We start from the raw sequence: 15864 nt of genomic DNA, 5'->3' as shown, positions 1-15864 counted from the left end.
ATTTGACTTTGCCTACAGTGGAGTTCAAATCAAATATCCTCACGGAAGTCTTGCATTCGCCATCTTCGGTTGTTGAGCCGACTCTGCCATTCACTGAGGCTCTGACTGAACCGATTTTAGAGGTTTGGAAAAAGCCTTTGTCTGCACCTGCAGTGTCCAGATCAGTGGCAATGCGTTATAGGGTGGCACCTGGTGACCCTGAGTTCTTGACTTCTCATCCTTCGCCGGAAAGTCTGGTGGTGCAGGCCGCTTGTTCGAACAGGTCTGCAGGCTCTTTTCCCCAGGTTCCTGGAGATAAGGACTCCAAGAAATTGGATCAAGCTGCTAAAAAGGTTTTCTCCTCGGGTAGCATGGCCTTGAAGTCAACTAATGCTACTTGCCTACTGGGAAGGTATGTTCATGCTTTAATGGATTCGGTGAAGCAGTTGTCAGCCAAGCTTCCAGAGGAAGACAGGAAAAACTTAAATGAGGTTGTCTTGGACACTCAGGCGGCGGCCCGCCAGGTGATTCAGAGTGGCATATTTATGCCTTTGCTGCGCTCTATGTGTGCTGTTTTGATTTGTATGTACTTTGTACACTGTATATTTGTATATCTACTGTCATTGGTCCGTCCGGGTGCCTCGAAGGCACGGAAAAAAGGGCGGAACTGATGTCATCACGCCGACGTAGGCCTAATAAGGAGTCGGTGGCGTCAGACGGAGTCGCGTGCGATGCCGTGCTCCTATGACGTCGTCCACACCGGCGTGCTACGAAGGATTTTCCGAACGTTGCTGACGCAAGGGGGATATTCACAAGGTGAGGAATCCACAGGCAGATACTGTATCTACCAGAAAAAGCGTTACCGAAGGTAAGTAACTTGTTCATCTTTTCCATTCAATTGGCGTAGTCTTGGGGTACTAAACCCTTTCCTTGCTGATGATGGAACCGCTCCGTCATCAGCCGCGGTGGCGCTGTGCTGATGACGGAGCGGTTCCGTCATGGCCCGCCCGACACGCCTGGGAGGCGCTGATTTCGTGCCTGCGTGGCGCTGATTTCACGCCTGTGCGGCGCGTTCTATTAAGCGGGCGGGGCCATGATGGAACCGCTCCGTCATGAGCACAGCTCAACCGCAGCTGGTGACGGAGCGGTTCTGTCACCAGCATGGGCGCGCCGCGCGCCCCCCGCCCCCTTAGCGCTATCCTCGGGTCTAGTTTGCGCTATTTAAAACTCTCTCTCTCTCTCTCTCTTTCTCTATGGCACTCTCTCTCTTTCTCTATGGAACTCCATTCGCTGAACACTTTTCCATAATTGCCATGTACTTTATTCACGCCATACAAGCGGTCTGCAACTCTAGCGCGAGGTGTGATATGACAGACTGCAGTTCATCGCTGTAATGTTTTAGTTCAGAAAATCTCTTGTCAGGGTTCTTCACTCTAAACGTTGCATTGATGGCTTTTAATCTCGAATCTGCCTTAATTTGGAACCCTGTCTCATTAACTGCTTCTTTCCATCCACTTTCCTGTGCTAAAAAGGAGTAAAAGATTTTGTCTTGACACAGAATTGAGTGAGAGGTCACCCGCAGCAGGAAGTTTTCCAAACCAATCTTTCGTCTTTCCACAAAGTCTGGATCCATGTTATCAGCTGATAGTTTATGCCAAACAAACTCAGCTTGTTTTTCTGGCAAAGGTGGCACCACAAAGCTAGGGTAGTTAACTAGCAAGTAATTCCGTAAAAGTTCAAATTCGCTGTACCGCCTCCAAAGCGAGTCTGGGGGAGAATTCTGTCCTTCGTTTACAGGGTCCACGGACCTAGTCTCTACAAGGTATGCAGTGTACGTTTCTTGCATATTATTGGCATTTCTCCCAGTTCGTTTTTCGGCTTATGAAACGCTGATCTCAATTTTTTTCAGTAAACTATTTTCCTCTGTCATCTTGAGACGAAACTCTGGTTTCTCGCTCTGTGATGATGTGTGTGGTCAGGCAAGTTTCAATATGGCTCGTTCGTTGGCAGCCCAAGGTAGGGTGCAGGTAGACTCCCTAGGACCGGACAGTCGCCGACGATTTTGAGTTCTTCTGACTGATGGCCTCCAATCCATGCGCAAACTCTCAGTGTTTGCGCTGCCAGAGTTTGCGCTCACACTCGTACCAGGCAGAAATGTTTTGACTTTCTGCTGTACCCCCTGCTGTGTCACCAGCTCTGGCCCCTAGGCAGAGATCCCCTTTGGGCGGACCTTTGATGTAAATAAATAAACAATTCTTCACCTGCCCTGGCTCCTTGTGTGATGCAGGAATGAATGAATGAATGAATGAATGAATGGTTATTTATAATGTGCGGACTTAGCCCAAGGGCATCAAGGTGCAGACTAAAACATAAAATATGACTAGACAGTTACAGAAACAGGAAAACAAACAGCAGCTAAGATTCATTCATAGGCCTGGGAGAAGAGCCACGTCTTCAAGAGCTTCTGGAAAATGGTGAGAGAGGGTTGGTTGGACAGTTCGGGGGGGAGGTTGTTCCACAATTTAAGGGCCAGAGTGGAAAAGGCTCTTCCTCCCCATTTCGCTTTTTTGAATCTGGGGACCGCCAGAAGATTTCTTGAAGATGATTGGAGGGTTCTCTTGGGGGAGTAAAGGCTGACTAGAGCCTTTATGCCTTCGGAGCCGGAGCCAAACACGGCTCTATGCACCAGACATATGATTTTGAAGGAGATCCTGTGATGAATGGGCAGCCAGTGGAGGTCCTTTCTGGCCTGGGTGGCAGACGATAGCTTTGGAAGGTTTAGGACCATCCTGGCAGCAGAATTTTGAATCATCTGCAGCCGATGAAGGGCTTTCTTATTAATGCCCCTGTACAATGCGTTGCAGTAATCGAGCCTGGAAGATACTAGGGCAACGGTTCCCTGCTTTCGCGTTTCAGGTGACAGATAAGGGGCGATCTTTTTAAGTATGCGGATGGTATTACAGCAGGTGGATACAGTTACCTGAAGTTCAAAGGAGAGGGTGAATCAAAATAACACAGAGGTTCCTGGCCGAGTTGGTAGGGTGAGGACAATCTCCTAGAGAGGGGGCCACCATTCTTGGACCAGATGTCAGGGTTCCCACCAAAGACTAAGATCTCAGTCTTCTCACAGTTGAGCTTCAGGTAATTACGGACCATCCACTCATAGACCGCTTCCATACAAGTTCGAAATTTGAAGGCTGCCTCAGTGGTTGGTGAGGTGGAGGAGATGATAATTTGGGTATCGTCAGCGTAAGATAGTATTTGATACCCGAAAGATCTTATTACCTCGGCAAGTGGGGTTACGTAGATGTTGAATAACAGGGGACTCAGGGCTGAGCCCTGAGGAACCCCACATTGCACCAGGAATGATGGGGTCCTTGTGTTCGTCCAGACGAGCTCTGTGCTGTATGTACTATTTTCAAAAGGCACGAGCCAGAGCCTGTAACTTGTCAATTACCTGAAGTGGCAGCTGCAACTGAGGATTCTGCAGCCTGTCAGTGCTGATAGAGTGATGTATGCGGTTGGAGGGGTGACGGACGTATACCAATGAAATTTTATAGGCAGTACTTTAGATGGAAACATAGAGAAAGTGCTGCTACTTATTATCTACAGAACCTATTCGCACCTCCGAAGTGCTGCTGCTCTCCCATTAAATGTATTACAGCAGTGCTGAGAAGTGCAGATGCTCTTTCTTTTAAATTAAAGTAGTGCAGGTACTCAGTACCAGACACCATCTGCTCACTGCGTCTCTGGCACCCTCACGGCCTTCCACAGACATTTGGCTTGCTGCATGCAGCCTGAGGGGCACGGCTGCCCTTGCGACCCAGAGACTGTGCCTTTGAACATCCTCGGCGACTCTGCTGCCCAGTGGCCCCTGAGCGTTTGCCTATCTAATTGACTCGTTTTGGCTTCGGTGGTCCCCCAATCCCTCTCCCTCCTTGCTCCTGTGGCTGCCCCCTCTGCTCTGCTCCTCTATGGCCACCATTTTGCTGCTGCTCTGAGCCGCTTCCTTCTCCTGACCCTGGCCCACCATCTTGTCCGCTCTCTCGGCCTTTAGCCTTCTCCCTCGTTTCCCCCTTGACGATCCTCAAATGTTTCTGATCTGCCTTTTTTCCATACCCCAGTATCTCTCCCACCCTCCCTACTCCCACACAATTCTACTATTTGTATATATATGTATATAGAGATAACTCTAATCACTAGTATATGCTGTAGACCATTGTACTCTCTACCATTCCTATGTGACTTAGAGTATATCCATTCGTATGCCTTCCCTATGTATATAGAGATAACTCTAATCACTAGTATATGCAGTAGACCTTTGTACTCTCTACCATTCCTATGTGACTCTTAGAGTATATCCATTCGTATCCCTTCCTTTTGTATGTAGAGATAACTCTAATCATTAGTATATGCAGTAGACCTTTGTACTCTCTACCATTCCTATGTGACTCTTAGAGTATTTCCATTTGTATCTCTTCCTTGAGCGACTTTACTACCTGTACATTTGCAATTTTTCTTTCTGTTTGTATCTCTTCCTTGTGTGACTTTATATCTTGTACATTTGCAATTTTTTCTGTTTGCATCTTTTATGTAACGCATGTAATCCTAAGTCCTTATGTTTTGCAACTGGTTCTTATGTAAAGCACTTCAGGTAAAGTTTGCGCTATATAAAATCGCATTAAATAAATAAAATTAAATTAAAAAAGAAGTTTGGATTTAATGATCACTCTGGTAAGGTTCTTGTATCATGGAATGGCAATTTTACACAGGAGCGAGCGGTGTGAATTATCTGCGTTGCAAGCAGGTGTTAAGTGTGGGATGAGAGGAGATTCCACAAGTGTGAGAGCGTTTTTGAATAAGTGTTTTGAAGGAGTATTTACATGGGAGAAAGCAGAAGAAGGGTGTTGTGTTGCTTTTGGCACCTGTTGAGGCGAACTGCACTTCCATTTCTGGTACTTTGCAGCAGTTTTAAGATAATCTTAAAGTTTCTCATTGCTCAAATGGGTGTAATTTCTGTTATTATTTTTTCCTCGTCTTCATTGCTTGATTTTGCTCGTGAGAAAGTGTCACTCATAGTCGTTGAATGTCACTCATAATGACATTGAAATTCCGAAAATGTCACACATAAGTAATCTGAAACCTTGGGAGCTATGCGCAATACGTTTAATTGGAGAGTAATTGGAGAGTACCAGCACTTCTCAAGAGTGACTAGTACGTTTAATTACAGAGTACCGGCATTTCTCAGAAACAAGCAGGCTCTCTGGTACAGGGTGCCTGCTCTTTAATTTTTCCATTTGTAGCTTTGGAAGGCATAGGTAGGTAACATGCCTCAATCTACTGTACACTTTTTAAGGACGAGCACAGGAAGTGATTTGTTTCTGCTTGTTTCATCCTACGTAAGTTCTTTCACACCCAATTCCAGAGCTCAGCTTAGCAGTGGGCTGCCTGTGGAGGAGAAGTTGTGAGCTTCACCTGACTATCAGCGGCGATATTATGTGTTTTTCGGACCTCTTTCAGGTGCTCGCCGCTCTTTTTCCCCAGCATCCACCACAGGGCGGCAATCTGAAGGATAACCCCGGGCACTACAAGCTCTAGCTACGCCTCTGGTGCATGGTGAATTTATAAGTGCTTGGGTTTTTGCGCAGTGATTAGATAAGGACATATGACTGGCTGGGTGATTGGAGGACTGCTTAGGTAGTACCAGGGAGATTACTGGACTGCATAGGTAGTCATCAATGGATTGCAGCAGTGCATATGTTAGTGACTGGGTCATTGCATGAGTACTTGGGTAGTGACAGAGGGCTTTCTGGAGTGCACGAGTACTATGTGGGAAATTGGAGGAGTGAATCAGTAGTGTGTAGGTGATTAGAGGTCTGCATGGGAAGTGCTTAGAGGATTGTAGCAGTGCATGTGTTAGTACCTGAACCATTCCATGAGTACAGGGATACTGACTGGAAGAATAGAGTACTGCAAGGAGAGTGCATGGTGAATTTATAAGTGCTTGGGTTTTGGCGCAGTGATTAGATAAGGACATAGGACTGGCTGGGTGATTGGAGGACTGCATAGGTAGTACCAGGGAGATTACTGGACTGCATAGGTAGTCCTCAATGGATTGCAGTAGTGCATGTGTTAGTGACTGGTTTACTAGAAAAATACTGAGGTTCTGCCCAAATCCCCCTCCCATACCTGAGCAAGGAAATCAAAAGATGTAGAAGTAAAGAAATTGGTACTGAGGGATCAATCTAACATTTAATTGCACACAAGATATAATTAATTATCCTGTTGGTGACAAATATTAGAAATCATTAATGTACACAAGTGTATAATAACATATATACGTGTCAAAAGACAAGGTGGCGCACAAATAATTAAATAATATGAACAATTACTATATATCAACACAAAAACTGTACAACCATGTAACAACCTAGCTAGCATTCATCTCTATGTACAATACTACATACAATATATATACAACACATCTACAATATATACACAACATATACAACAACATATATATATATATATATATATATATATATATATATATATATATATATATATATATATATATATATATATATATATATATATATATATGTATGTGTGTGTACCCTAAAAAAATATAAACAAAATTCTCACAGTATCCACTCAAAAATCTAGGTGAAATACATCAAAGGAAGTCCTAAACGCGCCGGAGGTATAACTCCCTAAAGAAATCTAGTTATCAAGGTTCATCAAATCAAATATGAATTAAATTGAAAATTTTTGGGGACTCCTTATCAGAAAGGTGTCGACGCAGTCGCGTTTCAGCCAGTCGTCTCTTATGGCTTCATCAGGACAAGGGTACTAAAGCAATAGACAAAAAATATATATTATGCTTAAACAAATATAGCTGCCAATCCGACTCTCACCCGTCTGTGATAATGCAGTGCCATGCGCCAGGTGACCAAGAAAGGGAAAGCAGAAAGAAGTAGATATATATCTCAACACCCACTAAAAGGAAGAAAAAGACAGTGACACACCCAGATACTGCCACTATGTGGTCACCAAACTTATTCCTCCACCAGAGGTTTGTGGTGTAGAAACTAGGAAAAACACTACAAAGCACTCCAACAAACATGCAAGCGAGGGTGAGGAATCCAAGCACTCCAAGCATTACAGGGCTGTAGGTACCTTCAAACTTAGTTCAAAGGGGACAATATCCAATCCCAGGTCACAGGACGGATTCCCCTTTCGGTACAACCTTCACGTTTCCCTAAAGGAAAAACAAATACACCCTTTTCAACAACTAACAGTCTCTAGGTTACAATTATGTAGGTGGAGACCTGAGATACCACATACCTAAAAGGGGCTACAGGCGCCCACTAACGATGTCCAACGGTTCGGTCCGTCACTTTATTTACACAGCGGTGATTAAATCCCAGCTTTCCTTCCTAATGGACACACAAAGAGACGGACATAACAAAAACCAAAAGGGCAAAGAAGGACCCCTATTAGACGCGATGGTCAGTGAGGCATTTCCCTGTATAGGTGTGAAGAAAACAATACTGCTATACTCATAGCATATTAGAAAGGTCGTGGAGGAGGGAATTACCTCAAGCGACAGTCAGGGAAATTGTATCAGCGTCTCTCAGCACTTGCCGCCGTAAGCATCTGTGATGTGTTAGTGACTGGGTCATTGCATGAGTACATGGGTAGTGACTGGATGATTAGAGTGCTGCAAGGACAGTGCATGGTGATTTTATAACTGTTTGGGTTTTGGTGGAGTGATTGGATAAGTACATAGTGCTGGCTGGGTGATTGGAGGAGTGCATGGGTAGTGACAGAGGGCTTTCTGGAGTGCATGGGTACTATGTGGGTAAATGGAGGAGTGAATCAGTAGTGTGTAGGTGGTAGAGGTCTGCATGGAAAGTATTTAGAGGATTGTAGCAGTGCATGTGTTAGTGCCTGGGCCATTCCATCCATTCCATGAGTGCATGTGTACTGACTGAAAGATTAGAGTACTGGAAGGAGAGTGCATGGTCAATTTATAAGTGCTTGGGTTTTGGTGGAGTGATTGGATAAATACATGGTGCTGGCTGGGTGATTGAAGGAGTGCATGGGTACTGACAGGGCGATGGCTGGACTGCATGGGTAGTGCTTAGGGTATTGTAGCAGTGCATGAGTTAGTGCACGGGTCATTGTATGAGTGCATGGGTACTGACTGAATGATTAGAGTACTGAAAGGAGTGTCCATGGTGAATTTATAAGTGCTTAGGTTTTGGCGGAATGATTGGATAAGTACACATATGTCACATCAGTCCCGCCCCCTCCCTTCACCACTGTGCAAACACGCCCCCTGGCAGGTTGTAAGTTGGGGTATTAATTCCTCTTGAATCCTACGGTTCCCTGGGGGCCAACACACCCCCCAGGTACCTCCAGTAAGTGCCACAGAGGTGTGTTGCAGAGAGGTGGTCCAAGGCCACACCCCTTTTTACACCTCTCTACAACGCAGCTCTGTGGCGCTTACTGTAGGTATCTGATGGGCTATTTGGAACCAAGGGACCCTCAGGATTCAAGGGGACTTAATCCCCCAATTTACAATGCACCAGAGGGCCCGTTTGCACAGTGGAGAAGGGAGGGGGTGGGGCCTGATGTGACAAGTGTGCAAACAAACCCGTGGCACGTTTTAAGTTGGGGGATTAAGTCCCCTTGAATCCTGAGGGTCCCTTGGGCCCAACTAGCCCACCAGGTACCTACAGAAAGCACCACAGAGCTGCGTTGCAGAGAAGTGGTCCGAGGCCACGCCCCTTTTTCACCTCTCTGCCAAGCAACTCTGTGGCGTTTACTGAAGGTACTTGTGCACGTCCACATCTGCATCCATGTCACGTTTGGTGCTACTCTCACGTTAACAACCAAGCCTAGGTTTTTAGCCGCTCTGACCATCTTGGCACTAATTCCAATCCTCAATCATTGATTGTTTGTCGTAACCCTGCGTCACCGTCAACGCATGGCACTTTTCACTCATTCACATCCCAGCCCATTGCCCATACAGGCCACGCGCACGTTCCATCACGTCCCCTCACGGACAATTCCCTTGTTGCAAGTAATTCGCCTTAATTTTATAGGCACTCTGTTCAGTGTCACCAGACATCACCTCACGAGTCTCACCTTTCTGGTCGGTTTGCACTCAACCACGTGCATGATGTGTCGTCTTCACAATAGGCTGGTACCTGACTGCCCTTTAACTGGCTTTATGTTGTTCAGTTTTGTATTAGACGTTCTCTAATTGCCTTCCCTTCTCCTCATTTCCAACAGGCTAATTTCATTGATTCAGGCTTGTAATTTAACTGTCCTGATGATGATCCTATTATCGTTTTAATGGATCGAAACCTCTTCGACTAATGTAAACAGTTTGCACGTTAATCGCACTTGATAAAAGAAGTGCACTTACTGTTTCTCTAAGCTTGTCAAAAACTGTGCTAAATATTCCACAAGCTACCCCGTCTTGCCTGATATGGTTTTGTCCTAAATGTATTTGTCATGTATTCATGTAGGATGCAGGATTGTGTCCCACATTATTGCTGTGTTTTGTATTTTTGTTCTTTGATATTTTTGGTTTATTAAATTGATTGTCTGGCTGGACGCTCGCAACATAGTACCTATTCAAGTCTATATTTATCCTAATTACGTTATTGTTTCGTTTAAGGACCACTGTTCTAATACTAAACTGTTACCCAAGGTCCTTTTCTACCTTCCGGGTTCCCTTGTGTTTGTAAAAATCTACTAATTATGTATGGCATCCGCCTGAATAGGTGAAACCGAAGATAAGGATTGGGTGTGTGTTTTTGATTTCCCTTCAATTGATATGGATGTAATTGAAGATTTACCTAAGGGACAAAGACCCTGATGTAGGTGTGCTCTGTAAGGTCCTTCTTTTATTTCATTTGTAATGTGGGTACATGGCATGAATCACATAAGCCTTTGAGCATTTTCTGTGCCAATGAACTTGCTGCTCAGACATAGCTAATATTGTTAAGAAACAGAGTATAGTGCCTGGCCCAAAGTTTGTCAGAAAAGGTTGCTAATTAATGGCAGTTTTGTGGAATACCAGGGCTACCTTGTCTTGATCCCACTTCATGCCTCCTTCCTTCACCACTTCCTGTCCCTTTATTTTACTCTCAAAGTGTCTTTTTCTTCCTCAGTCTCCCCCCTTCTCATTGTTTTCCTGTCTTTCTCTTCCTTCTTCTTTATTGCGACGTTCTCTCTTTTGCTCCGGGTTAAAAGCAGAAGTTAAAATATGTCTACATCCCCTAAAACGAGTTACGGTGCCCACTAACTCCAACAACTGCAACATTACGCACTGCCTTCGTTAAATCACTTTACCCCCTCGGGGACCTTCTGTTTGGTCAGTTTGGTGGTGGCACATCTCACAACATGAAGTATTGGACTTCTCTCCCATACCTTCTAGGCAGACTCAGTATTTCAGAATTTGTTGACATTTTTCTGTGATTTGGAAAGAAACGCCACAGGTCGGTTAGACTCTTGAAAAAAGGACATGTTTCAAAAGACACATGGCACGTTGACCATTTGGAGAACTGATGTTCAACCAAGTCCCCACCTTGTGGGAGACCACAGAGTTTTGAAATCCGACAGGTCATCTTTGAAAACAAGGGCGAGGTTGCACAAAAAGTGTTTAAAAGTAGCGAAAGCAGGAACTGAAACTGTCTGTATCACACTATGATCGACACTGGCCATGTGGCAATAAGAGTCTTTCCTCTAAAATCTAGTTATATTGCAATGGCAATTTAAGTTTTTGTAGCTAATATTTTTAAATGTGTAAAGATATGTGGTCAATCATTTGTGACCATCGGCTAAGCACGTGTGCATTGATGCCCTGAATCCATAAAATTAAAACGTGTGTGTTTGTGCGCGTGTGTGTTATTTATTTATATGGGTGATTCGTTTTGCACAAACATGCCAACATGTGGTCTGTTGAGAGCACATTGTCAGGTTCATCATACAATTTGAACGATAATGAAGGTTTGATATGGGGCTGGGCGATAATGGAACATAATAGCATTCATGGTAGTGGTAAATCTGTTGAAGCAATTGCTGTTAATGGAGAAACCTGAATGGAAAAAGTAAATCCTGGTCCAGATTTAATTGAAAAGATGGAAACTTCATTACAGCTCTTATTAAAAAATATCTAGAAATGAAAAATGTTCCCTTGGATTCCAATCTGTTTGTAGTTGTCATGGAATGAAACCTCGCCCCTCACTTCGGGCCTACTCGCCTCCAAGGGCTGTTGTGGAGGTACTCTTATCTTGCCGCTTCAGTAGATCGGCCATCTTGGCATGGTATTGGATAACACCTGTTGGTAAAGGAGCTTAGTGAGTTAGACGCTAACTGCTAAGGTCTCTGTGTCACGGGTTCGAATCCTGGACTTCTCAGCCTTCCACCCTTCAAAGGTTGATAAAGTCATATCTGCGTTGCTGTGAAATTGAAAAATTGTGATATCAATGCTTTATAAAAGTACATTTTATCTGTATACAGTTTGGATGCTCAGCAAACACATAAAATCTTAAGAGATTTATCAGGACGATAAGAAGATACCTAACATTTCAAAAATAATAAAAATTATAGGCAAGATGTATCTGAATCTGGGTGCGACTTCTTAAACATCGTGGCTAAAAAAACATTATCTGTAATATCATGACAGAATTTCAGTCACCATCCAGAAAGTTCAAGCTTTGGTATTTAAAGACAAAGATAGTGGCTTCAAAGGGCAGAACCATAAGGCGACAAGCATTTAGTCAATAGATGGAAGTTGATGTCATGGGGATTACCCCTTGTCCCACCCTCAGCCTCTCTACAATCTCTGATTTGCTGCTGAGGGGTAGAGTAAGACAAAAGGGAAAACCACAAAAGTAAACAGAACTTCTGGTGCTATGTTTACTTGCCAAATAACAAGCTTCTTGTTACCCCCGATTGACATCTATGGTAAGATAGCTAGGGAGGTTGTGGGTCCCAGTGCACCATATTTGGTTGGGCGGGGGTGGGGGCTCGGTGACCTGATAAACTTGGAATCCTTGCCGCAGCTTAACATTCTGTGAGGCGAGGCGTTGTGGCCTAGTGGCTAGAGCTGTGGACCTTGGAACTGGGGAGCCAAGCTTGAATTCAAGCCTCGACTCAACATCTTGCGTTAGTGGGCAAGTTATTTAAGCTATCTGTGCCTAAAACATTTTTTTACGTGTTCTGGTTCTCCTGTAAAGCGCTCTAAGTCCCTGCGCTCAGGCATGTGTTATATAAAACTGAAAAAAATAAACTTCTATACCGTTTATGGGGGGTATGGAGGGTGTGCTACCTTTTAATATGAGTTTTAAGTCTACACAAGCAGTGGGAGCTTGTGAAAAAGAGATATGGCTGGCAAAAGACTCTGAGTATGTAAGTTCCTGAAAATTTCAGTTTGGCGCATATTAAGGATATTAGGATGCCTTTAAAAAGGCAGCATGGCAAAGGGCATAGATTTTTATTTAGGGGTGCCATACAAGGCAAGTGGGTGTTAGTCCAAAGTTACATCTATGTGTTCTTACAGTTTCCTCTGGCTGTGACGACTGCTAAGGAGGCAACTTTACTAAAGGACTGTATTGTACTATATAGACTTCTCGTTATATTTAATAGTAATGGTCCCTGGCGGGGAGTCAAGACAAACTCATCTAATGACCACTGATCGCTGTGGGTAATAATGAAAAAATGTATATAAATATCTAGATGTTATAGTTGATAAACAATGTAAAAGGGTCAGACCACCATAGCCAATATGTGGTTTGTGCACTCTTATTAAGTAGAAGGTGGCGTATATTGAACAACACCTGTTGCCTTTATCAAGGCATATAAGGGTAAAGTGTTTAATTTGTAAACAAAATAAGTTCTAAGGCCCATTATACTGAGTGCTTCGTCATTGTCTGCCAACCAAGAACAGTAGATAAGGCAAAGTTGAGCATTGACCATCTCACCTGCTGCCAAAGAAGGAGGTGGGGGAAGAGATGGTTACAGCAGAGACTGTCCCTCTGCCCCCAGGAACCACATGTAACAGAAGTGCAGGTAGACCACAGCATGTCTCATGCACATCCCAGCAAGCAAGAGAAGAACAAGTTAGAGGGCAGAGTGTCTTATCTCCAACAACCAAGACAAGTGAGAGAAGTGCGGGGTAAAGCTCAGGGCGAGCTTTTAGAGATTCACAACTCCCACCAGGCAAGCTAAGAGAAGAGTCCAGCACAGAGGTTCACCGTCTGCCAATCAAGACAGGCATGAGAAGGGCAGATAGAGCATAACATTTGCCTTTGCAAACACAGAAAGGAGGAGCATAGACAGATCAGCTTTTTGTTGTAAATCCACAATGCAACGTGTTCACTAAAGAGGGCAACAAAAGGAGACTGCAACAACACAATAACAATAATAGACATCACAAATTATGTTATTTTATAGGAAATGAATCTTTTATTCCTTCTTTTCTTGCACATAAAGATAGGGACATGAGAACAGCCAAGGACACAGCCAACACGTGTGCCATCCCCGGCATTACAAGTAAGAGAACAGTTTACAGACCAGAGCGTCTCATCTGCAACAACCACAGCATGCCAGAGAAGAGCAGTCGGACCACACCATCTCCCACCCACATGCTGATAAGCAAGAGAAGAACTAGTTAGAGCACAGAGAGCTGGTTGTGAACAGAGTGATTCACTACCCCCTCTCCTACCAAGACCAGAAAAGCTCAGAGCAGAGCATCGAATGTTATACACCCTGCTAACCAAGACGTGTTAGCAAAGAGCACGTAGAACACACCACGTCTCATCCACATCAACTAAGGCAGAGCGTCTCACTACCAACAACCAAGATAAGCAAGAGGACAGCGGGATTGGTCACAGACCATCCCACATCCACTTCTACCAACGAAGATAAGCACATGAAGAGTGGGGCAGACCACTAAGCATCTCCCCTAAGGTCCGGTCAAGACCAGTTAGTTAAGAGTGGGATAGAGCACAAGATGTCTGTCCCCATCCACTAACCGAGACAAGTAAGACAAAATCAGAGCACAACATGTCTCATCTCCATCATCCAAAACCAGTAGGAAAAGAGCTAGATCACAGAGGGCCCAATTCACACAGGGACTTACGATTTGTAAGGCTACGAGTGTAGTCTCTGCTCTCGGGGCGGGGTGTACTCACTCGTGGTGGACAGGGCCGGACTGGGAACAGAAACCGGCCCTGGCAAACTGCTCAGCTGTTCCCCCCGCCCCCTGGAGTGAGGGAGAGTGCAGCCGAGCAGTTTGCGAGGACCGGTTTCGGCCAATTTTGCATGACACTAATTAAAAGGGATTGGGAGCGTCAGAAATATCTATCCCCGCCCTGATCCCATCAGACAAGTAAAGGTAGTCTCCTTTGGTGTCCCTCTTGGGGCAATTCACCAGGCATAAAACTGCCAAGTATGTTTGCCCCTTTATTGCTATGATGTTGATATTAGCGAAATGATGTCTATCCATGGCTTATAAAGCGGACATTGCACCAGGCTTAGGCCTGTGGCTCTGGGATGTTAAATGATGGGCAACAGGGCACCAGTGGTTAATTTGTAAAATAATAAGTGCCAGGGTTCTGACCAGGAGGCCACTGCAGCTTGCACCACCCATTGCCCTTGTGGTGGCTGCCAAAACTACCTCTGACCAGCTCCCTCCTGCAACTGCAACAGTTCAGATTATTCCAGGTCCCAAAAGCTGAAGGCATGGCTGGGGAGGCAGGTATTAGTAATTTTCAATGCATATTATATTTATAAATAGCCGTTGTTCTGCTCATCTCTAAATTAGATGAGCAGCTCCTTCACGTGGCAGACTGACATTTATTTATTTATTTATTTTTGACATTTGTACAGCACACTGTTACCCGTAGGTGTCCTGGTGCTGTGTGGCATAAGTGTGGTGTTGACAATTTGGTGCTGGTGCCGAACACTGGAAACCAATTAAGTAGCAGTGCAGAGCACCGGAACCACTGGCTCAAATTAAGCACGGACAACATCTAAAACTGACTTTTTTAGGGGGTTTTAACTTTAGGGGCATAACGAACTGCATGTGCTGAGTTGTATTGGTTGGTGGCTAAACTTGAAGCGAAATCTGATGAACGCCCACCGTGAAATACTGATATGTGTAAGTAGATGGTGTGTACGACTCCGACAATACAGGGAAGGTACAGGTTGGGATGACAGGAGATTGTTGAATTGGAGCAATTAATGGGTACCCTCCCCCCCATTCCCCCTGTGCCCACATTGTCTGTAGTGGCCAGTTTAAAATGTATCTCGGTCGTGACCATAAAAGTCACAGATGAGAAAGAAAAATACAGTACATAAGCCCAGTTAAAAAACACAGTAAATCATGAAACGCATCGTTTTAAGACAAATAATGTGGGCTCCCTGAGGTGACAGCAAAACAAATACCATAAATCCTAAAACATTGTCTGTACATTAGTTGGTGTTTGATTTGTATGTGCGGCTCATGCTTCTGGCTTGTTGCTATGTCCACACTGGCCTTACGCGCCGGCATACCAAACGTGTTGTGGTCAGTTGAACAACATGCTGTCACTGGTGGGTGCCCTCATACCTGGGAATGTTTGCTACTCTTTGTTAGAAAAATGCTCTATAGCTTTGCTGTTGCTTTTGGTGTCTTCACCTTTTTCCAGCAGGAAGCAATGCAGGATTGTATATTGGTTCTATTTAAATGTGTAAAGTGTATTTTGCAACCTCTATGAAAATTGAATAAAGAACTATAAAAGGAAAAAAGACAAGTATGGTAAAAGTCAGAGAATCTCACCCCTTTCCAAAACCAAACCAAGTAAGAGAAACGCAGAGTAG

The 15864-nt window shown here is 44.4% G+C and overlaps 1 protein-coding gene and 1 pseudogene across 1 annotated transcript in view; one reads left to right on the top strand and one right to left on the bottom strand.

Moving 5' to 3' along the window:
- LOC147672121 (ribokinase-like) overlaps positions 1-15864 on the top strand; it is a 518130-nt gene that overhangs the window by 480107 nt on the left and 22159 nt on the right. The window lies entirely within an intron of this gene.
- On the bottom strand, positions 1197-1909 carry LOC147672122 (sorting nexin-4 pseudogene; annotated as a pseudogene).

The sequence above is a fragment of the Lissotriton vulgaris genome, unplaced genomic scaffold, assembly GCF_964263255.1.
Source record: "Lissotriton vulgaris unplaced genomic scaffold, aLisVul1.2 SCAFFOLD_1500, whole genome shotgun sequence".
Classification (NCBI taxonomy): domain Eukaryota; kingdom Metazoa; phylum Chordata; class Amphibia; order Caudata; family Salamandridae; genus Lissotriton; species Lissotriton vulgaris.
Note: the sequence above shows the minus strand (reverse complement) of the source record. Positions and strands in the feature narration are given on the sequence as shown.